General features: G+C 42.3%; 1 long non-coding RNA gene across 1 annotated transcript in view; it reads left to right on the top strand.

Annotated features, from left to right (window-relative positions):
• LOC125115766 (uncharacterized) overlaps positions 1–22,749 on the top strand; it is a 55,220-nt gene extending 32,471 nt beyond the window's left edge. Inside the window, exon 3 of the long non-coding RNA XR_007132167.1 lies at positions 21,919–22,749. This is a non-coding gene — a long non-coding RNA (uncharacterized LOC125115766). The remainder of the gene's footprint in view (positions 1–21,918) is intronic.
• Positions 22,750–24,760: the final 2,011 nt, after the last annotated feature.

Genomic DNA, 24,760 nt, shown 5'->3' with positions numbered 1-24,760 from the left:
TCGGGTCACTGCTATGGCAAAGATTCCATCCTCGGCCCAGGAACTTCCACATGCTGCGGGTGTACCCCCCTCCCCCCAAAAAAAACCCTTTAATGGAAGAAATTACAACAGTGAATAAGACTTTGTCTACACAAGTAAAACAGGGAGTTATTTAATAATTGTCAGGTGAATTTGGACAATAAAAAATGACATGGTTGATCTGGGTACTAAATTCTAATTCCTTCAATAATAATTTTTAAAGTATGAAGGTAAGTCTTTAGCTCATCTATATAGATCCAACTTGAAGTGTCTAGGTACTCGGCTGTAAAGAATTAGCAACCTGAACATACTTTGGCAAGGTTTTGTCAGGATAAACATCTATATTTAATACCGACCTTTTCATAAGTTCCTTCCTTGCAACTGCCCACATGGGCTGTCTGCTGTGCTAACCTGTCAGCATGGCTAAGTGAAAAGAGCAAGAGTTTCAGGATCAAAAGACCGCACTTCCAAATCTTATAGTTGTGGGACTTTGCAAAAGACATGTAGCTTCCCTGAGACATGACTGTTTCTTCTACAAAAGGGGTCAGCAATACCCCTTACCTTACAGGGCTGTTATGAGAATTAAACGTGTACCTATTACTGTCCCTTATACATAATTGCTGCTCAGTGCATTTTATGTTTCCAGACTATGGAAGATTATAGTCTTCCATAATAGCATTTAGCTATTTTTTGCAAATGTATCATCAGCCTTACAGTATTTTGGGGTGTTCTCATTAACAGTCATTGGGGCCCAACAACAGGCATCCATCATATTAGTGAATATTTGTGTCATCCGGTTATCCTCAAATGAGGAAAGGAGTAGGAAAACTTGGTGGGCAGTTGCCTGCTATCCCAATTATTTTCTTCCTGGAGATCTTTTTTTTTTTGTCGTCTTTTTGCCTTTTCTAGGGCCGCTCTTGTGGCATATGGAGGTTCTCAGGCTAGGGGTCAAATTGGAGCTGCAGCTGCCAGCCTATGCCAGAGCCACAGCAATGCAGGATCTGAGCCGCATCTGCAACCTACACCACAGCTCACGACAACACTGGATCCTTAACCCACTGAGCAAGGCCAGGGATCGAACCTGCAACCTCATGGTTCCTAGTTGGATTCGTTAACCACTGCGCCATGATGGGAACTCCTTCCTGGAGATCTTAATGTGCATCTAATTCCTTGCCTTGCAGTGGCTACGTGCTCAGATATTTTTATTGTGTACCCTCTTGGGCCTCATGCAGCCACATCACCAACACCCACACTCCTCAGCACAACCAGAAACTTATTTCTTTTCTAAAATTACAGTAACTCTCAGGAGTTCCCGTCATGGCCCAGTGGTTAACGAATCCGACTAGGAACCATGAGGTTGCGGGTTCGGTCCCTGCCCTTGCTCAGTGGGTTAACAATCTGGCGTTGCCATGAGCTGTGGTGTAGGTTGCAGACGCGGCTCGGATCCCGCGTTGCTGTGGCTCTGGCGTAGGCCGGCGGCTACAGCTCCGATTCGACCCCTAGCCTGGGAACCTCCATATGCCGCGGAAGCGGCCCAAAGAAATAGCAAAAAGACAAAAAACAAACAAACAAACCAAAAACTAAAATTACAGTAACTCTCAAAGACCTGGAATATGGAAAGTGCTGGGGAAAAGAAATGGCTCTTCCCTTTGTTCACCTGGCCTATGTTCTCTGCCATTCCCCTCGGAGAGCTTGAAGAGCCCTTCGGTATGGGCTCCATGACCTCCTCAGCCAACCTGTGTCCTCTTGGTGGGAGGAAAAGTGCTAGCTTTTATTTGAAAATCAGTCCTTCTGTTATGTCTGAGCTCTGAGGAGGAGAAAGCTGTCAAGGACAGGCACTGCTTTCTTTTTGCTTTTTAGGGCCACACCTGCGGCATTTGGAAGTTCCCAGTCTAGGGATCAAATTGGAGCTGCAGCTGCCAGCCTACATCACAGGCATAGCAACCCCAGATACTTAACTCACTGAGCGAGGCCAGGGATGGAATCCGAATCCTCATAGATACTAGTCAGGTTTGTTACCCACTGGGCCACAATGGGAACTCCTGACTGTTTAATCTTGAATGACCTGCCCTTCCCACTCTGGGTGTCCAAGTGGAGCCTGAGGCCTCCTGGGCCACAGCCCCTGCAGCTGTATCACCCCTTGTCTAGAGGGGAAGTGTTGAGATCTTTTTGCTTTTTCCCTCTTTGCAAGTCACTCCACTTACATACTGGTTAAGAGGGAGGTGCCTGGAATCAGGTAAGCTTTGTGTGTTGTGATCTTTAGTCTGATCTTTGTCATTCAAAGTAGACATAACAACAGTACCCAATAGCTATGTGCACTTGGCACGTCATAGGTGATCCAATTTGTGTGCTTTACTGCAGATAATCACAAAAATAAGTTCTAATTTGGAGGAGGAGAGTTTCAGAACCACACACCCTTTCCTGGCTGTGCAAAGATGAGCTGGTACAGATGGAGATACTGGGTGAGCCTGTCCATCCCAGTTCTGGTGGCTCTGTCTGGGGCTCACTGGGTCCTGCTCTTGCTCTGTGGCTTTCAACCGCTGCTGGTTTGGACAAGTGCAGGCAGCTTGGTCAGGGGGAGTGGCCGAAAGTGGCAGGGTTTTTTCCTTCGGTTTCTCAAGAAGCCATAACTCTTTCAGATTCACTGCTCACATATGGCCTTGGAGCAGGCCTGGCCGTTTCCATGCACAGTGCAAGCTGGGAAAGGTAGGGTCTGGAAAACTCATAAAAGCAGACTGAGTGGTAAAGGAAAATCAATCTTCTCCCGCTTTGGACCCAGTTGATGAGAATCATTCTCCCTGATTCTCCATAAATTGGAACAAGGCTTAGGACACTAATCCTACTGTAATACCATTTGAAGACGAACACTGACATTTGTGACATTTAAATAACAGTTCAGGTCTGCTATTAAACCAGGGCCTCCAACTGTTTAACCTTTGCCCTTGTGTACTATTACCCTTGGTCCAATGCATGCAAATGTATTTATTAATGCATTTCAGCTTTCCGATGACATATGCTTATTTCATTTTGCTGGCTGGCTGCATTGCTTCGTGTGAAAGGCATTGCACCAAATGCAAAACTTTGTTTCAATCTTTTAAATGTGACACATTCTAAGACTCTTACATGTTTTTATAGAGTTAAAGCCAAATAAAAGTTGAGGCAATTATCTAGAAATCTTCCTGTGGGTGGAAGAAAGTATTTTTCTGGGACTAAAAATACCTAGAGAAACCCAAAGCCATTCATTCATTCCACAAAATTTTGCAAGTGCTTTTTATGCATCACATACACTGTCAGATACAATATGAACATGTGCCTCTTGTCTATGCAGAACTATAGCTATGTGATTGTATGGTCCTGCTCATATAGATCTGCACCTTAACTTATATGCATTTAACCTTGGTCTTTGTTTAATGGCACCAACAAAGTCTTGACTGGTTTCCAAAAAAGCAGATTCTCATATTTAAAGTCACATTAACTAAGGAATTTGAGACTGGGGGCTAATGATATTTTTCACTAAATATAATATTTTTAAAACTGTATTGTTGGTCTTAAAAGTCAGTAATAACCTTTTTTTAAAAAATGATTTTTTTCTTTCCATCATAGCTGGTTTACAGTGTTCTGTCAATTTTCTACTGCACAGCAAGGTGACTCAGTCACACATACATATATACATTCTAGGAATAACCTTTTTTACTTCTTGGATATTTTGCTAAATGGGAGAAAACACTTTCTGCTATGTTTTTTTCTCATCACACACAAAATCTGCTCCATGTCTCATAGGAAATCAGGGTCACTTTATGACTAGGGTCACTTTGAAGCCCAAGATTCTAGTTTGGCTTCATATAAAGTTAGTCCCATCCTGGTTAGTACCTAAGAGACTCAATTTTGATAACTGGGGCTGCCAGTTTCTAGGTAGGCAAAATTTAGCAAGATGCTTCAGTTCAGCAGCCTCAGTGTCCTCATCCAGGAAATGGATTATTTGTACTCCCCTTGCTGAGTTGTTGGAAGACTCAGAGAAGATCATTCTGGGAAAAGAGTCAACATAGAGCCTGGCACACAGCTGCCCCTGTTCTGGTCCCCATGCTTTAGGGAGCCCCCAGCTCTGTCCTTCCTCCAGCTCTGTGGCCAGTGACAGCACAAGCCTTGCCCTTCCAGGTCAGTGGTTCTAAACTGGGAGTGGTTTTGTCCCCAAGGAGGCATTTGACAATGTCAGGAGACTCTTTGGGTTGTTACAATTTTCGGCAGTGGGGGGATGCTACTTGCCTCTGATAGGGAGGGGCCCAAATGCTGCTGGACTTCCTGGAACCCCCGGCAAATCCTCTTCCTTCCTCCATGACAGACCCAGTGCAAGTGTCCTGAGGTTGAGAAACCCTGTTAAGGTCCCTAACATTCTCTCCCCAGATAGCTGGCTCCAAGGGTCTGTGCTTCTCATCACCTGAGTTATTTGAGAGGGATGAGGGCAGAACTTGAATGTGTGAGGCCGGGTGCCCGCATGCCTTCTAGCTGCCTGGGTTGACAAGAAGGCCGTGGTGCTTGGGCCAGCTCTCAAGCCAGCGTATTCCACTGTGGATCTCACAGGAGTCTGAGGATTCTAAACCAGAACCTGGCCTTCCACGTCGTCTTGGAGGGGCATTTGTCAAGGTCAGATGATGAATGCATTTTATTACGCAGTTTGTAAGAGTGATGAATACTTTTAAATATTAGATGTATGCCATGGGGGTCTCCATTTGCGTTCTTGCTCTTAGGCCCACAAAGGTTAGGGACGGGAGTGCCCGTTGGATTTCTAAGGCTTGAGCCCTCCCTCTGCACACCCACACCTCCTTGGTGCCACCTTCAGGCTTTGCTCTAAGGACCTCCCCAGACTTGAGACAGGCAGTGGGGAGGGGCCCTATTGCCACAGGCTCAGCACCAGTTTGTTTCAGTTTCTCATTTGTTCCAGAGTTGACGCTCTTTTTGCAGTTGAAATATTTATGGTGACCATCCTCACAGGGACCTCTTTTCTTGAGAACTTTACTCAGCCAAGGCCTGGGCCTCTGGCCGTCATATATTTTTTTTTTTTTTTTTTGGCTTTTGTCTTTTTTGTTGTTGCTGTTGTTGCTATTTCTTGGGCCGCACCCACGGCATATGGAGGTTCCCAGGCTAGGGGTTGAATCGGAGCTGTAGCCACCGGCCTATGCCAGAGCCACAGCAACGCGGGATCCGAGCCGCGTCTGCAGCCTACACCACAGCTCACGGCAACGCCGGATTGTTAACCCACTGAGCAAGGGCAGGGACCGAACCCACAACCTCATGGTTCCTAGTCGGATTCGTTAACCACTGCGCCACGACGGGAACTCCTGGCCGTCATATTTTTAGTACCATTGGATCCAAGAAAGGACCTTCAGAATTTCTTCCAGGGAACCTCTGCCCCTCAGTGCTGTAAACACAAGAGCTGCTGTGGAATAGCCATCTTTCCCCATGGAGAAGTGTGGGCGGGAGAGAGAGAGGAAGAGAGACAGAGAGACAGAGACCTGCCTGGGCTCTCGATGGCTTTCCAGCCCTGGAACCATCTCTGGGTTCCATTAGATACCTCAGTCCTATCAAGAAATTCTTTCGATTGCTTTAGCTGGATGGAGTTAATCTGTTTTTGTGTAAACACAGTAAGAGCCCATCTTTCAAGTCCCTCTTTGGATCACTTGCCTCGAATCCCAGAGCTCTCCTTGAACTGGGTCTGTTCTCCAGCCTGGCTCTGTTCTCACCAGTGCACTGGCTGGCAGTGAGGTGGATGGAGCCGCCACTGGCTGAAACCACTTTGGCCTCAACAGGACCTTCCTTACCCCTTGCAGGTGGGGATTGGACTCCTAGCTGTCCAACATCAGTGGGTAGGTTTGGTGGGGGACCCCACATCCTAGCTGCAAGAAGCAAGACCATTCAGGCCATGTCCTTCCATGGCATGTGCTATCTTCTCTAGAAATCTGCAATTTTCAGCTGTGTCTACCTGCTTCTAAAGATCCAGGTAAAATTCCCCCCAATAAATAGATGATTGCACCTGGGAAAAAAAAATTTTATGGCAGCACTCGCTGCACATGGAAGTTCCCAGGCTGAAGATTGAACCTGAGCCTCTGCAGTGACCAGATCCACTGCAGTTGGATTCTTAACCCACAGCACACATTGGGAACTCCTAGGAGATCATCGATAAGAAAAGAAAATTTCACCTGGACGTCTGGAATTTATTGGATGTAATCTTGAATACATATCATTGCAGAAAAACTAGTAGGAAAATATGCAAATGTGTTATACTGTATAAATGCAGTATTAAGATGCTGGTGCAGGAGGAGTTTCCATTGTGGCTCAGCGGAAATGAATCTGACTAGTATCCTTGAGAATGCAGGTTTGATCCCTGGCCTCGATCAGTGGGTTAAAGATCTGGCATTGCCATGAGCTGTGGTTGCAGACACAGCTTGGATCTGGCATGGCTGTGGCTGGCAGCTGCAGCTCTGATTTGACCCCAGCTTGGGAACTTCCATATGCCATGGGTGCAGCCCTAAAAAAAAAAAAAAAAGAAAAGAAAAGAAAAGAAAAGAAAAAGAAAAGGTGCTCATACAGGGGCCCAGCTCAGAGTACACCAGTGGGACTGGAAATCAGAGTATGCACGCTGGTGAGTAAGAGTGTGAACAAGATATTTATGTATGTTTTCTCATGGAATCCTTATTATTACCACATATGGGGGGTCTTATTATTTCCATTTTCACAAAAATGGAGCCCCTGTTAATGGTGAAGGTGGAGTTTGAATTCAGGTACAAATGTAGGAGTAAGGAGCCGTAGTTGGAAGATGTGCCAATATGCAGTTTAAATAAAAGAGAAATGTTGGGAATGTCTACTCTTACCTGTTTGTGTCACTTAGAAATCATGTTGCTTAACAATGTGGCCTGTAGGCTTTTCTGAGACACTCCTTTTTTTTCCTCCTTCTGTGTGCTTACCTGAGGATTTAAGCCTGCTTCCAAGAGAGCCTGTTGATTCATTAATACAGCCAAGTTTTTGTGCAAAAAAGGCCAAGTAGCTTTGAGACATAGTACAGTTAGGATATTGATTGACTGAGCTGCTTCCTCTCCCTTCTGTCTTTGCTGATATATATATATATTTTAAAGTTTCCCCTGTGGATTGTCCTTTTTCTTCTCATTTTTATCCAGGCTTACTCAACTGATCTCTATCAGTTTATTTGAATGGACTTGTCTAAAGTGTTCTTATGTATAGACTCAGGATGGCTGTCCAGCTAATCTGGTCATCTATACTAATATAATTGTTCAGAAGACTTAGAAAAAAAAAAGGCAAACTAATTCCAAAAGTCAGTTCCTTAACCCCTTAGACATTCTATTTATGTTTCCAGCCTTAGCCTGGCCATAATTTTATTTATTTATTTATTTATTTATTTATTTATTTATTTAGTCTTTTGGGGGCCGTACCTGTGGCATATGGAGGTTCCCAGGCTAGGGGTGGAATCGGAGCTGTAGCTGCCAACCTATGCCACAGCCACAGCAACATGGGATCTGAGTCACATTTGCGAACCTATACCACAGCTCACGGCAATGCCTGATCCTTAACCCACTGAGTAAGGCCAGGGGTCATACCCTCATCCTCAGTGTTAACTGTTGAGCCACGATGGAAACTCCATAATTTAAAACTGAAGAACTGAACCTAGTTATAGATTTATGTAAAAAAATGATGCTGAGAATAAAGTTGTCATAGTACAGAGAATTCTATGCCAACAGTTTTATGACTTAATTTTGTTTATTCCTAAAATGCCCGGGGGAGTTCCCTCATGGCTTAGTGGTTAACGAACCCGACTAGCATCCATGAGGACTTGGGTTCGATCCCCAGCCTTGCTCAGTGGGTTGGGGATCTGGCATTGCCAGGAGCTGTGGTGTAGGTTGCAGACGCAGCTCAGATCCTGCACTGCTGTCGCTCTGGCGTAGGCTGATGGCTGCAACTCCGATTTAACCCCTAGCCTGGGAACCTCCAGGAAAAGTAAAATAAAATAAAATAAAATAAAATAAAATAAAAGTGCCCAGTCTAACGGATTTATCCGAGATCATTGAAATAGGGAAGTTTTACCATGGTTGTTGACAAATTAGATTTTTTCCCAAGTTACTTTACCATGTGTTTTAATAACTAGCAAGAGTTAAAGTCTTACAAATTCTCCTAGTTATGGGAGTAAATTAAAGGACTAATTAAAGACCATGTCCATAGTAGAAAAAAATGATGAATCTTTTCATCACTCAGCATCATGAGATGCTCCAAATATATCATACTTTTTTCCCCCTTGGAGTTATTTATTGGCCAGAGGGGGAGGGTGGACAGAACTTCTTTTGAAGTTAAACATCTTGCTTGGATGAGCAGATATGTTGCATCAAATCACAGTAATAAAAAGACAAAATGCTTTATTAAATCTTCTTTATCACTATATTGTGCTCCAATATAGAGTGATCTTATTAAAGACACAGTTGAGCCTCTTTTCATCTGAAGAGGAGTTCAGAGGTTTTATTATTAAAAGGTTTGCACAGAAACAAATACAGTGCTGTCTTGCTTCCAAGTTTCTTCGTGGTGCCTCCTTCCTGTTTTGCTCTAATAATTATGGATGTCTTGGCTGCCACTTTGTGGCTTGATACTGGCTCATCCTTTTCATCTTCAAATATCTGCAAGGCATTTACATGATTAATATGCATAATACCACTCTGAGGTAGGCACTGGAAGAGCTAGCTTCTTTTCTCAGTTATGGAAACAAAAGAAAATAATTTAAAGTAGTATTTCTTTGAATGCTGCTGATGAACATTTGGCTTTCTTGTCCTGAGCACCCAAAGGTCCAACCTGTGCCTTTCCCTGAACAGCTCTGTCAGATGTTGCCAATTTATTTCTAGTAATGCGAGACTTCTTCAAGCAACCACACGAATGGCCATCACCATCTTGGGAAAAATTTGTGCAAATAAGGGAGAACTGGATTCAGGACTGCCCTTCAGTTGGAAGTTGGACTCTCTTTCAGTCCTTTTGATTTAACAAGCCTTCATGAGCATGCTGAACAAGCATTCATGATTCAAGCCGAATCATGTTAATTTAACTCCTGAATAATAGCTTTCTTGCATAAGAGCTTTATTACAGAGTTCTCGCTCTTATGAAGTGGATTAAGAATCCAACTGTAGCAGCTCGGGTCACTGTGGAGGAATAGGTTTGATCTCACACCTGAAAGAGTGGGTTAAAGGATCCAGTGTTGCTGCTGCAACTGTGGTATGGGTCAAATCTGTGGCTCAGATTCAATCCCTGGCCCAGGGACTTCCATATGCTTCCATAAGCAGCCATTAGAAAAATAAAGAAAAAAAAAAGAACTTCATCCAAGTTAGACTAAATTAGGATCAAAAGATAGCAGCTGTCAGGAGTTCCCGTCGTGGCTCAGTGGTTAACAAATCCGACTAGGAACCATGAGGTTGCAGGTTCGATCCCTGGCCTTGCTCAGTGGTTCGACGATCCAGCGTTTCTGTGAGCTATGGTGTAGGTTGCGGACGCGGCTCGGATCCCGTGTTGCTGTGGCTGTGGTGTAGGCGGGCAGCTACAGCTCCGATTGGACCCCTAGCCTGGGAACCTCCATATGCCATGGGATCGGCCCTAGAAAAGACAAAAAAAAAAAAAAAAAAAAAAAGGGCTAGCGGCTGTCTAGAATGTGGCCGGCCACATTCTTTCATAATTTTCTTTTTGGATTTGCAATTGTGATAAGTTTTGTGCTTCTTGGATCATCACGGGCTCTGTCACCCTCTGCTGCTTTACACAGAGTTGATTTGTGTAATTTGTGTCACCTGCCTAACTGCTGAAGGCATTGGAATTTACTGACTAAATAGAGGAGGGGTTATCTTATTTCTCCAAACCCAGGCAAATTTGGTACTTTGGCAAAAGTGGTGAATTGTTGAATTTCTTTGACATCATGTCACCCCCACCCCCAAATGATCTCACCTCTTTCTCTGTCACATTCTTAGGCATTATTTCATGTAGCATGCTCAGAAAAAAAGTCTAAGAATGACTGACACCAGTGTGATGGTTTATCCCTCCAGAGCTCCTGGGAGTTTAGAAGACAGCGTAACCATACCCTCATATTTGGTATCTGCCAAGCCAGTGGAATTCTGGGGGGGGGGGGGGGGGCTAATGGCATGATTGGAATTTCTCAAGTCACATTATATAGTTGTGATTATTGACTTTTACGCTGTGTACCTCTGAGGCAAGTTCTACCCCAATATAGCCTGTTTTCCTATATTCAGATTTCTATGTCAGAATCTAGAAAACTGGAAGAAACCAACAAGTAAATGTTAAAAAGTATGTCTAAAACATTGTCTATTTCCTTGGGCTTCTGTCTGCATGAAAGAGAGAACAAGAATAGAATGTTCTGGGGGTAGCAGCACAAAAAAAGCTAGCAGACCCTCTTACATTTTTATTTCCATTCTGAATTTGATGCTGACCTGCTTGGCCCTGGGGGTTTTGGATGCAGATAGAGTGGAGATTTCCAGCCATGATGAATGATCTTGGACAGAGGCACTGGTTGGGTAGCAGAAACTATTAGTGAGAAACATGAGGCATTCCAGGGGTGACCGCTTCCAGAATGGACCTGCAGGTTGGGGAGGAGAGAGCCTGGAGAAGAGCCCCATGTGTCATTCCCCACAGCTCTCTCCATCTTCACCCTCCACTGTCACTTGCTCCCAATTGAATGAACTCACCCTAAATCCTCAAAGGCCCAGGAAGTGCAAAAACAGGTTACATTCCAAGCCACGTGCATCTCGGTTAATTCCTTTGGCCTTCCATTTTAAATTTTTACAGGTTTTCAGCTTTAGCTTAACAATAATTTGTGATCAAGGTTAAATTAAAGTTTATTTTACTTTTGGTGACATTTTCACAACTGATTTGAACTTAGGTCCCCAGTTGGAGAAATATTTACGAAGAAATAACATCAAATGGCACAGAATAAATGCCGTGCCATTCAACTATGTAAATAGCAGCTGAGATGTTTAATTGAAAATAAAACACTGATAAAATGTAAACATCATTCTGTTCCAGTTGCTCTGAGCAGAGGCTTCAATGGCAGCAGCGAGTGTAGGAACTGAGGGTGACAGGGTCTACTCGCTCTGGTGCGTCTGCAAAACTGTTTTTTTGTTTGTTTTGTTTTTGCTTTTTAGGGCTGCACCCGCAGCATATGGAAGTTCCCAGGCTAGGGGTTGAATTGGAGCTGTAGCAGCCACTGGCCTACACCACAGCAACTCGTGATCCGAGCCTCGTCTACAACCTACACCATAGCTCACAGCAACTCAGGATCCTTAACCAACTGTCTGAGGCCAGGGATCAAACCCACATCCTCATGGATCCTAATCGGGTTCATGAAACGCTGAGCCACAAAGGGAACTCTTGCAACACTTTTTACTAGTTGCTGTATTCTTCAAGGCTATTCAGTCCATCTCTCAAAACACACTCATTTGCTTCTTTTGGAAAAAAGCAAAAGCACTAATTAGAAAAGATATATGCACCCCTATGATCCTAGAAGCACTATTTACCATTGCCAAGATATGGAAGCAAACTAGGTGTCTATCAAGATGATGTGGTATAATTATATGATGGAATGTTACTCAGCCATCAAAAAGAATGAAAATTTGACATTTACAGTAACGTAGATGGACTTGGGGGGCATTAAGATCAGACAAAGAAAGGTGAGTACTGTATGATATCACTTATATGTGGAATCTAAAAAATACAACAAACTAATGAATAAAACAACAAAGAAGTAGACTCACAGCTAGAGAGCAAACTAGTGGTTACCAGTGGGGAGAAGGGAGGAGGGGGGCCATATAGGGATAATGGAAAAAAGGATTATTATGGGATTATATGAAATCATTTGCGTGAAACACTTTAAAATTGTAATAATGCACTGTAGAATTGAAAGAATCTTTCATTTGGAGTTCCTGTCCTGGCGCAGCAGAAACGAATCCGACTAGGAACCATGAGGTTGCAGGTTGATCCCTGGCCTAACTCAGTGGCTTAATGATCTGGCATTGCCATGAGCTGTGGTGTAGGTCCCAGATGTGGCTCAGATCTGGCGTGGCTGTGGCTGTGGTGTAGGCCAGCAGCTGTAGCTCCGATTCAACCCCTAGCCTGGGAACCTCCATATGCAGCAAGTGAGGGCCTAGAAAGCAAAAAAAAAAAAAAAAAAAAAAAAAAGAAAGGGATCTTTCATTCAATAAAAAACTTACTCTCAGGACTTCCTGTTGTGGCTCAGCAGTTAGCGAATCTGACTGGCATCCATGGGGACTCGGGTTTGATCCTAGGCCTTACTCAGTGGGTTGAGGATCCAGCATTGCTGTGAGCTGTGGTGTACACTGCAGATGCGGCTCAGATTCCAGGTTGCTTCGGCTGTGTTGCACGCCGGCAGCTGCAGCTCTGATTTGACCCCTAGCCTGGGAACCTCCATATGCTGAGGGTGCAGCCCTAAAAAGACAAAAAAACACGAAACAACAAACTTATTCTTAGATAATTAGGGTGCAATAAAACAAAATCTTGCTCCTTAAAAAAAAAAAAAAGACCAGGAGTTCCCATCATGGCTCAGTGGTTAACAAACCCGACTAGTATCCACGAGAATGAGGGTGTGATGCCTAGCCTTGCTCAGTGGGTTAAGGTTCCTGTGTTGCTGTGAGCTGTGGTGTAGATTGGAGACATGGCTCAGATCTGGCTTTGCTGTGGCTGTGGTGTTGGCTGGCAGCTACAGCTCTGATTCCACCCCTAGCCTGGGAACCTCCATATGCCACGGTGCAGCCCTAAAAAGACACACACAAAAAAAGCAAAACCCCACCAAATCCTCCACCACCTCCATTCATTGTCCTAAAGATTGGCTGTTTGAGACCCTATTTACACAGGGATTTTAATGTATGGTTCAGTGTACCAGCAGGCATTTGATGCTTTCGATCATTAAGCACTTCTATGGCTGTACATCAGCTGTCTCTCCAGATGCTTTCTTGTCTCAGACCACCAGGACTACCCCTGGCCTTCCCAGAGCATCGAGTAACTAGTTTGATTGGCTTGTCTATGTAGGTGTAACTCTGTGTGGTGTGGAGCATCCTCCGAACCCCAAGCAAAACCCTCCCAGGTCATAGCTTGACAAGAGTAATATTGGAGGAAACAAATGCACTTGGTTTCGGATGGGGAATACACAATCACTTTGGGGAGAGTTGTCTAAATATATCTACTTTTTGGAAGGGGGTCCTTTCTTCCAGGTTTGTAGGCTTTACTATGTGAGGGTGAAATTGTATCTCTTTTTGACCTAAAATAATGGTGGAGGATGATTTCAATGATCACAACTTATTGTGCACTTATATTTAAATTACATTAATTGGAGACCTTCCATTACCTTTCTTGAAGAACTTATCCAGAGAGGTATTATAACAACTATTAAGTTTAAGATAGACTCCGGAGCCAGACTTATTGGATTGGCTAGGACTCTTCCAGCACAGTTATTCTGTGTCTCAGCTTTGTCATCTGTAAAATAGGTACAAAAACAATACTTAGTTCGCTGGGCCACCGTAAGGATTAAATGAGGCAACAGATATAGAGTAAGTAGAACAGGGCCTGGCACAGTTAGTGCTGATGTAAATGTAGTTATTATTCATTCAATTAGTAAATATTTATAAAGAGCTTTTATTATTTGGCATTTATTAATCTGAATTATCTTTCTATATTATTATTATTTTTTATGGGAAACATTTTTTACTGATTTATTATTTTTCCAGATTTATTGAGGTATAATTGACAAAAGTAGGGTATATTTTGATTGTACAATGTGGTTTTTAAAAAAGATGTACAACATCATGATTTAATATGCACATATATTGTGAAATGATTAGCACAATCAAGTTAATTAGCATATCTGGGACCTCACATAGTTACCATTTGTGTGTGTGTGGTGAGAAAATTTAAGATCTACTATTCTCTTAGCAACTTTTAAATATATAATACAATATTGTTCATTATAATTACCATGCTGTATGTTAGATCTCCAGAATTTATTCCTCTTAGAACCAAAAGTTGGTACCCTTCAACCAACCCCCTCCCCTCCCCCACAATTCTTTAAGAAAGTAAACCTAATTACAAATTCTCACTTCTTCATTTCCCACAGTGAGGGTCAGGTTTTTTTTTTTTTTTGTCTTTTTGCTATTTCTTGGGCATATGGAGGTTCCCAGGCCAGGGGTCGAATCGGAGCTATAGCTGCCAGCCTACGCCAGAGCCACAGCAACGCAGGATCCGAGCCGCGTCTGCGACCTACACCACAGCTCATAGCAACGCCAGATCGTTAACCCACTGAGCAAGGGCAGGGATCGAACCCGCAACCTCATCGTTCCTAGTCGGATTCGTTAACCACTGCGCCACGAGGGGGACTCTGAGGGTCAGGTTTTGAAGACTTAAAATCTGACGAAAATGTGCTTATATCTGGCAAAATTCTTAGTATGAACACTTAAAAATTTTTTTAAAGGACAGCATCTGGAATTTAGTAAGCAGAGGTGCAATGAAGAATTATCTTGACTTTTTAAAAAGTTGATTTTTATTTTATTTATTCAAATGGTAAAAATATCCCAAAGAGTAAAGTTCTGTGTTGCGTTGCAGTCTGGCCATGAATTAGTGAAATATTTATATGCAAACAATGCTTTTCCATTTCACATTTTGCACCAAGGAAATGAGACTGTAAGCCGAGTGAATATGAGAAAGATGAGACTTCAGCTCACAAAACATGGGAACTCAATTTGAAAGTATCTTTTTTAGCTAAGAAATGGCAGAATCTTGTGTTCTAGTACAAGGGGCCAAGACCTTAGGACAGGTTATTTTGCTGTTCCAACCACGTCTCTATGATTGGAGTCAGGCAGGGCCCAGGGTCCATTTGACAACTGTATTTGCTGTGGCACAGACATTGGTATGAAAACACATCAATTTTTTTTTTTTTTCCCACTTGAGGCATTTGATTTCTAAAACTCAAAGTGGACCTTGCCAGAAATTGAAAATTATTCTCCCAATTCAAAGGCTTAAAAAAAAAAAAAACAACAACACAAATGAAAAGAACACACCTATAGTAAAGCTTTGTTGTGAGTGTGCGTGCGTGTGTGTGTGTGTGTGTGTGTGTGTGTGTATGTGTGAGTGCTACTCCATCATCCAGCCTCCCTTTTATTAGTCCCCTGTCCTCTTTCCATGAGGTCTCTCTGTGTGGAGTCCTAAGTCGCCGCACAGCTGGCTAAAAGGGCCAGACCCTCTCTCCTCCTGGTGGTGGCTGGGTGGTTTAGCATCAGGAATCAGATGTCTCCTGGGACTTTGGACCTTGAATAAGTAGTGTGCCTCGGAGGAAGGATGGAGGGCATTGGGCACTGGGATTGGGGCAGCCTGCTGGGTTCCAGAGTGCTTTCCCAGCCTGGTCCTCTGGCTTCCTGCCATTCAATCCCCTTCCTCACCCCCTCCCCTCACCCCTTCCCTTATGATAATCAGAGTAGGTTTCTATTTCTTGCAGACAAGAACTTTCATTGATGCGACGGTTTTCAAAGCCTGGATAGAAATCAATGTCAACATTTTACAAGGAAGTATCAATGCAGCCTGTAGTAACTGATCTTTACATAATGTTTTCTTTGAAGCTTTTAGCTATGGTGAAACTGTATCAGTTGTCTGCTTCTGTAGGATTGTACAATGAGATCTTGCCTGAGTGTATTTTGGGTTGGCAGTCATCTCTAACCAGCCAGTGAAGGTATACATTTTAACTTGGGTCTGTAGTTCAGCCTCTTGGCTGCTATTTTGGAGTTAAAATTTTGACATTATTGGAATGAGCTACACTAAGGTCTTGGGGGAGGTGGGGGAGGGTCATTCAACAGACACATAATTGGTTTCAATACCGCACTTTCCAGAAGTGAAGTGTCTGCCACGGTGTTATTAGCTGAGATATTGTAGATAGTTTTACATGTCAGGAACGATTAACATGCATCCTGTGGGTCTGATTACCAGCATTAAGGAAGTTCTGCTCTGCATAAACTCTAAAGCAAAGCCTCTAGGAAAGTTAAAGGTCCCTGTTCTACCATTAAAATGGGAGAGTAATGTGCCTTTTTTTGATTGACTATAAACTTTGACTCGTGGGACTTTATTCTTCAAGGTGAAAACAAACATGAATAGGGGACAATTTGTTTTCCTTAAAATTCCTAAACCTTATACAGAAACCATTCATCGGGATGTTTCTTAAAATAAAATGAAATCGATATTGCCTTCTGATTATCACAGGGGAAAAAAAAAACAAAACAGTGAGGAGACCAAAGTGGAAATTTTCCTTGAAATCCAGCATGAAAGAAATTTTATATGTTTAGGGCGTTGCCCGGAAGAATGATAAATGTGATATTTGATATGTAAGACCATTGTGGGAACAGCATAAGGAGTTGTATTTATAAAAGATTTTAGGAGTAATTACATGATTGAATGGGAATTTATGAGATGTATCACAGATTCTTGAAATACAAAAGTAATTAGGTGCGATTCACATGCACACAGTGAATTAAAGGCATTACTAGCGATGTCCAGTAATGTGCATATTCCCCATTACGAGTGAGCAGAAATTCGGTAGTTGTAAACCAGGCCTTCTGCTCCCAGCTCCTTCACCAACCAGGTCACTAACCCAAGCCAAGTGACCTCAAAGGTGAGATAAAAAGCAGGGACTCTGAGAGTGCAAGGTGCCTGTCCTCTCGGAAATTCTACAGTCCTCTGACTGTAAGTTTAATCTTATTTTCTGTGTAGTTCTTGTTTGATGATGTTTCTCTTCTCTCAGAAAGGAGGGAAAAAGAAATAGAAAGAAGCAAATGCAGTGTCAAAGCGGACTGTTCTAACCCCAAAGGCTGGGTCTTTAGGTGGATGTGGGATGCAGAATCGCCCTAGTTCATATCTGCCCAGCCAAAAAAGGGACGTGTGGTCAGTGCTTTTCTATGACCATCACCCAGGACAAAGGACACAGCTCTTCACACACAGGGAGATGCTGGTGTCACCACGAACGGTCCTGGATGAAGGGGCCATTTCTGCCTCTATGGCAAAGGGCCCTGTGACTTTGGATGCATGATGTAGCCTCTGTGGGCCTCTTATCTTGGAACAGGAGCTAGGACAGGGCTTCGGCATTCTTTCCAGTGCTTACATCCTTTAATTCAAAGAAAGCATTGTTTTGGGTATCAGGTAATGATCCGATTTGCCTACTAATTTGAGGTCAGGTTTTCTTTATTTTGCCTAAAATAGTATTGTTCCAAGCTGCAGAGCAGAGATAGCTCCCCAGTGGAGACTCACGTAGCCATTTAAAATTACAACACGAGATTCTTGGACTTTTCCTGGAATCCAGGAAATAAAAGAGCAAGCACACTGTTGGGAGAACTGTAAAGTTGTGGGAAGATGGAGAGATTAGACATTTTTCTATCAAAGGCAATAAAGTTACAAGAAGAGAGTGAAAAAAAGAGAGAGAGGGAGAGAAAGAGGGAGCGAGCACAGGGGAAGGAGTGGGGGAGGAAGAAGGAAATAAATAGAATAAGTGCAGCCCCTCTCGGGCTGCGGGGCTTTGAAGTGAGGCCAGAGCCACAGCACAGAATTGTGGGATTGGAGGTCAGGAGAGAAGGGGATGCAGGCCCTTTGTTCAAAGGTTAATAGTTGCGTGTCGGGAGTGCTTTATCAGAGTGAAACGCCCTGTGCGTTTTTTAGAGACTTTTTAGAGGAGTAAACCAGTTCTGGGGAAGTTTCCCAAGGTCCTTATGAAAGAAAGCTTCTAGGGTTTAAAACCTAAAAAAAGATGTTCTGCAACTAGAGGCTCTGTTTTAATGAGAAATAACGACAAACTCGAAAAGGTCTGGTGTTTCCTATTTAACGTGATCCAAAACAAACTGGTTTGATTTTTATTTTGGGTGAAAAGGGTGGGCGAGTGAAGCCGCTGATAGGGATCTCCAGAGCCTTTTAATACTCCCCAGGATCTGCACAGTTTCTACAAGTTCAGTGCCATGTAGCGTGTAAATTATGAATGAGAAGAGGGATCTCTGTTCCCCATAGGCATCCTGGTTCCTAAGCAATGCCAGCCAAGGGTCAAAAAACCGAGGTAAATTCAAGTTTGCTTTGGCAAAACCTGCTTTCTCATTCAGAGAACTGAGGAGGTGGTTGTGTGAAGTTAGCACAAGTTACTGTGGAAGCCTCTGGAAAGCGTCCTGCAAGTATAGGAGACCAGTGCAAAAGCGGTATTTCCCCAAATGAGTTATCCAATATGCTTGAGATCACGCAGTGTCCGGGACATATAAATGTGGTTTTTAAACTAGGAAAGGCAAAAGTTTTCCTCTATGTTGGGCTGGTTTCTTCACGTGCAAGTGACACGGTCAAGCTTTTATGTGCCCAGCTCTTCTCTGACGAGCAGTCAGGCAGCCTCTCAGATGATTAAGAGGGCTCGCGGGGAACTTCCACCTCTGACTGTTTAACTTACCAGCACTTTTAAGAGGCAGGCTGATAAAATTCATAAATTTGTCACCTCTGGAGCGGTTGCTGACACTCATCGGGTCCGTTTCTAAAACTCTTTGGTTCTGTGCCTTCATGAAGCCGGGTCACTGCTGACAAATGTAATGCAGAGCGATCAGGTCATAACTAACCTTTAAGTGTTTCCTTCAAGGTTAAGACCAGAGGATCTGAATAAAAAGTAGCAGGATCCTTGCTCTGATCTTTTCCTGACATTTCCCAAATCCCCAAGGCAGAGGGCACAGTACAGGTTGGAGCACATAAACTGTTCCATACTTGCAGCCCTCACTTGGGGCTTCCAGGGCAGTTGGTTTCCACGGGCAGGGAGAGGAATTATTATTATGTGACATATTATGTGACTAACATTTGATTGGACTGTGGATTTAATTCTAATGAGCTTCTTAAAAACACTTAACTGCAAAGAAGACACCGATGTAATAAATTATCATATAATCACAAAACGCTCCGATGTAGATTTCTTTTGTTTGACATATTAAAACATTCTCTCATTTTTCTAAGCTCTTGCAGTACAGTTGTTCTAAAACCACTTATTGAACACCAGCTAGGAGTATTAAAATTGCTTAATCCATGAAAAATATTACATTTCCACCCCTTTTAAGTGTTTTCCACCTCTTTTAAGTGTTGGTCAAATTTCAGATAGAACACAATAGTTTATGATGACAAGCAAATTGCGTGCTTCTTCTAGGAAGGATGGTTAGTTGTCCTTGGATAACCAAATATCATTCTCTGAAAAAGCAGGTCAGGTAATGTTAGACTTAGTAATAGCTGTGTGTACTTTGAGTGAGTCTCAAATCAATAATGACAGAGGTAGCCTGATAGCAATTTATGAACCACAGTCCTCTTGGGAAGCATATTTCAAACCATAACTTCATCTAAACTGTTTATCGGCTAAGCTTGCTCAGATGTATGAAGTGTCAAAAAGTTTCTTTGACATTAGGCTTGTTATTGTCCTTTGATTTATGTACCAAAGCAAAACGTAGTAAATAAAAAGATTGTTTGGTGGTTTGGTATTTTAAGGAAATGATTAGAAACATTTGCCAATGCTATTCATTTTATATGTTTTTTTTTCTTTCCAAATTATAAAAAATGTTTCCGTCCAGTGAATGACTTCACAGTAACAGAACCTTAAATGATCATTATAGTAAGCAGAAAAGCCAATGAAGTTGCTATGAAATATTCAGAAAACTCTGAACTAAATGTGTAATGTTCATATAAAGCATTTACCCCTCTCCTTGAATTTTGCATACCCAGCAGTTCACAAAATGTCCCATTTATAATTTGAAGCACATTTATGGTGGTAAACCTGACTTAATAAAACAAGGTCATCATATCTTAGTTGGTGTTTGTGGAAACTTCCACATGGAAAATACAAAGGACAATTCTCTTGAAAAGCATCCTTCTAGAAAATTCTTGGGTATTCACAAAGCATTTTTATTTGCTTAGGAATGGAAATAACGACTTTTAGGATTTTTTGATGATGAAATATTATAGAGGCATAAAATGCATCAAAAGGCAAACTGTGAGACAACTCCTTTGAACAATATTTCATTTAAATATTTTAGTCCAATATTTTATACTTTATTTCAATTTGAGGTTTTCAAAACATTCTTATAATTACTTAACCAGATTTTCATATTAGGCAACTCTATGGGCAGAATGTATATAAAAACTTAAATATAAGATTATAAAAGTTACGATAGAAGATAATATAAAAAGGGAATATATATATCTACATATGACTGGGTCACTTTATTGTACCTCAGGTATCGGCAAGACATTGTAATTCAACTATAATTTTTAAAAAAAGTAAAACAAAACAAAACAAAACAATGCCCTGGAATAAATGAGCAAACCAGAAAAAATATGAAAGTTGACCAAGGGTTCCAAAGGATTGCATTGTGAATTTTAAAAGATTAAAAATAACTGTTATTAAGTGCAACTGACTCACACATTGAAAGGAAACAAGAAACCCAGTACAGATAGACACATGTTAACGTGAGGGTTGCTTAAATGGAGACTCTTTCTGTTTCAATATATCTTTTTCTGAGTGGTTCACTGCTAAGTTGATGGGCACCATGAAAAAGTCACACATGTAGGACAAATGAGTGCCCAGATATCTATACCGGCAGTGTTAACTTGTTAGTGAATCTGTTTCCTTGAAAACAGGATATGGTGAATCTGCGTATACTTAATGGAAAGTGGCCACATTTACTGGAGAAGTAGGAGAAAACAACCCCGATGGAGTCAGAAGTTCTGATCTGCTATCCTTCAAAGAAAGGCTGTTTCCTAAGCTGGCCAATATTCCTACAGAGCAACCTATGCCTATTGATAAGTTATCGGATTCCTGTCCGGAATCAGCTGGTCAGGAAGGATACAGAGGGGAGGCGGGGTGCAAGAGAACTTTGATAGTGGCTTTGTCTGATGGCCAAGGTAGGAAGGGGGTGGAGTATTGAGAAGGGAAGAATAAGAGAGGTAGAGATAGATAGGAAGGAAAGCAGGGAGAGAAGGGGAAGGAATCCAGCAGAAACAAAGCAAAGCAAGCAGGGAGGGGATAGCCAGATAGAAGAAAAGCATCTTTGTAGATGGAATCTCATTCCAGACCTCTGCAACTTCAGAACCAGGATTCCTAGCCTGGATTTCATGGACTTCCTCAAGTCTCTGAACCCACTGAAATTATATGCATATTTTGTGAGTATGTGTATGTGCATTTTTTTTTTCTCCTGGAGAAAGTGTCCGTTTCTTTGATCTGATCCTCCAAGGACTTCCAAGACTCAACAAAACTTAAGAACTACTACTTTAGTGGGATCATATACACTTAGTAAAGACATATGTCTTTTAAGGAGTCTTTGAATGTTTGGGATTGACTGTAGATAGCCCAAGAATGTTAGTTTCTAGTATTAAAAGTTGTGTAGTCTGGGAAGATTGCGCATTTTCCCAGAACTCCCGAACGCTAGTTATTCAGTCAAATACCATTGATCTGTGATAGTTTGCATTAACTTAAGCCAGCGTTTTTCAAAGTGGGGGTCCTGGAAGAGTGGAGAAAGAGTGGGGCTCAGAGAAAAGGGTCTTAATTTGGAGCTAGATGTTTTGGAGACACAGGTACTGTCTGGGATGCCAACAATGTGTAACGGGACAGGTAACATCTCCTCCTTAACTCTATCCTCCCTGATAAATGAAGATGCTGCTAGAACCTTAATACAGCTCTTGAAAAGATAAATAGAACAACAACACTGGCTTACCTTGATGGGGTGCTCCATGCACGATGATAAACATTTTATATGCTTTATGCGTTTAATCTTCCCAACAATTTTATGAGGCTATGTTATGTTCATTTTTATTTTCCAGATGGGGAAACCAGGGCATAGAAGTCAAGAAATTTGCTCAAGATCATGAAAGGAAAAAATGGTGGAGCCAGTATGTGAACACAAGCTACCTTCCTCTACAGCTCATGTTCTTGAATCATCAGTCAATGAAGGCAATGCACCTGGGGGGAGAGGGGAGTTAGCTTAGCAGTTGCTTAGCTGCTGCTGATGATGGGAGAGGATCCTGATCCTTCCTTGGGGTGGTTACCATGGGTTACCATGGCACAGCTTCCACAGAAGCTGCTCCCATTTGGGAAACATGTATCATTATCTTATTTCCTTGTTGAACATTGTACTGTCATGTTCCTACTTGTTCTCCTCCTCCACATAGCTTCCTAGGTTTTTGTGGTTCCATAATTCTAGGGAAGAAATGATAGTGAGAATCCCGATGTGTTTTTCAGCAGAAAGCTAATTTTCCATCACCTATATGCAGGTGTTTCGTAGGAGCTTTAGGAGAAACTGCATCTCCCCAGGTACCTGGCTTTCTATGAGAACGAGATTCAGTGCTTTGCAAGTCTTGTCTCAGCGAAGTGGCCCATTTACTCTATATACCACAAAACCCCTGGAGACGTAAGAGCTTTCTTTTTGAGCTAGCCCACTTCCTATGGACAGTTATATTATGTAAGTAGGCATTATATTATTTGGTATTTTACAGTCAAAGGAAGTTCAGATTTTTTCCTCTCTTGGAATGTTTTCCTTTTCTCCTGACAGATCTGGGTATTCATTAATGTTTTGGTTTACTTGAATGCAAGAAAATCACTTATTAAAATGTATTTTTTTCTTTTTTAGGGCTGCACCGACGGCATATGGAAGTTTCCAGTCTAGGTGTTGAATCGCAGCTGCTGGCTTACACCACAGCCACAGCAATGCTGGATCCTTAACCCACTGACGGAGGACAGGGACAGAAAATGAATCCTCATGGATACTAGTCAGGCTTAAAACCCGCTGAGCAACAATGAGAACTCCTTAAATTTTTTTTTTTTTTTTGCTTTTTTTGCTTTCAGGGCCGCACCTGAGGCACATGGAGGTTCCCAAACTATGGGTTGAACTGGAGCTGTGGCCACTGGCCCGCACCACAGCCACAGCAACGCCAGATCCTTAACCCACTGAGCAAGGCCAAGGATCAAACCTGCATCCTCATGGATGCTAGTCAGATTCGTTAACTGCTGAGCCATGACGGGAACACCTGTAAATTTTTTTTTAAATAATCAAACTTCCTCTCTTTTTTTGTTCTTTCTTAGTGCTATTAATCAATGAAAAGGCCAACATTGATCTTAAAAGAATCTTTTTCTTAGACCATGATGGAAAAGAATATAAAAAATAATGTATATCTACATTCAGATATAGATAATATATAAAACTAAGTGACTTTGATGTACAGCAGAAATTGTCACAATATTGTAAATCAACTATAATGAAAAATAAAAATTAAAAAATTTGTAAAAGAATCTTATCCCTATTTTTGGGAAATTTGAGAAGATATGTGCTTGTTGAATTAGAGCCTTTTTTTCTCTTCCAGAAGGAAGGACCTATGGAAGGCCTTATCTTAGTGCTTCATCTACCTGTTCTGAACTCCACACAGAGGCCAGGGAATGGGATTCAGCCCTAGAGACAGCCTGTCAGTCATCATAAGGGACCAGCTAGAACATCCTCTAAATTGTCCCTTTGGATCACAAGGGAGATGCAATTTACTGGCATTGATGAGTGTTAGTGACAATGAGATAGTTCCTCCGCCACTGCTGTGGATGTGCTCAAAGATAAAACAGCCATCTTTTCTCTTAAATGATTAAAATGAAGCTCTGGGGAGGAAAAGGTGGTTTGGCAAGTGTCTTAATTCTATGCTCTGTTTCGCGGCTTAATACCTCAATTCCCTAAATTGTCCGCATTCAAATCAAACAGCGATCTTAGTAGTTTTGTGTTTGCTAAAGCTCAGATTTCCAGCCACGTCAATTTAAAAAAAAATCAAATAAGGGCTTTGTTTTCAATCAAGTTACTAAACTGATGAATTTTCAGCTCTATACTCTCAGAGCTTAAGTAGCTGATAGCCATCCTTGGGGTTTTAAAATAAAAGACTTTTTGTCTTTTTCTCTTCCCCAAGTCTTATTTTCTTCATTTGCAAACATCACCTTTTAAAACCAAGGAAACAATGGTGCTTTGGTGCCTCACTACCTTGCAAAGCTATTTAGTCTTCAAGTTGGAGGGTCAATTAATTTTAGGAAAGGAGTCCCCACAGCACTTTCCTTATAGATGAGTGTTTCACGGCAGTCAGAGTAGGTCTTCCCAGTTGGAAGCCCAGCATGAAGAAGAAGCCTTCTCCGAGGCTCTGGAAGGCTGGAGCGGGGCCTCCTGACCTGCTCTTCCCTCAGCATCCTCTCCCACACTCCTGCCTTCTTCTCAGAAGCAGCATGCAGAGAAGGGCCACAGAATGAGTTTTCCCGGTGCCTGGTGGGACCTTAATTCCTTCCTGTCAGCACATCCCTAGGCCACTCTGAGAGTTTGGATAAGCACTGGATAAGCAGTTGAACTTCTGGGTACTTCTCCAAATGAAATTCAACCTCTAGACCTTTGGGGGTTTACAGAGTCTTCCTCACAATGTGAAGATGAGCTTGGAATGAATTTTTCCTTAATGGATTCTATTTGTGGGTAGGAGAGGGCAATGACTGCACTGCTCAAAGTCGGGAGTGTAGCTTCAAATAAGGGAAAAGAACCCAGCAGGAATGTGAGAAGAGGTGTGATCCCCAGGGAAGGTGTGTCTGAGGGGGTGTGGGGAGATTCTGATCATCTGTTGAGTGGAGATATGGTATTGGAGGTCATCTCCTGACAGG

Source organism: Phacochoerus africanus, chromosome 15 (assembly GCF_016906955.1).
Source record: "Phacochoerus africanus isolate WHEZ1 chromosome 15, ROS_Pafr_v1, whole genome shotgun sequence".
In the NCBI taxonomy this organism is placed as follows: Eukaryota; Metazoa; Chordata; class Mammalia; order Artiodactyla; family Suidae; genus Phacochoerus; species Phacochoerus africanus.
This window is presented reverse-complemented; position numbering and strand designations above follow the sequence as displayed.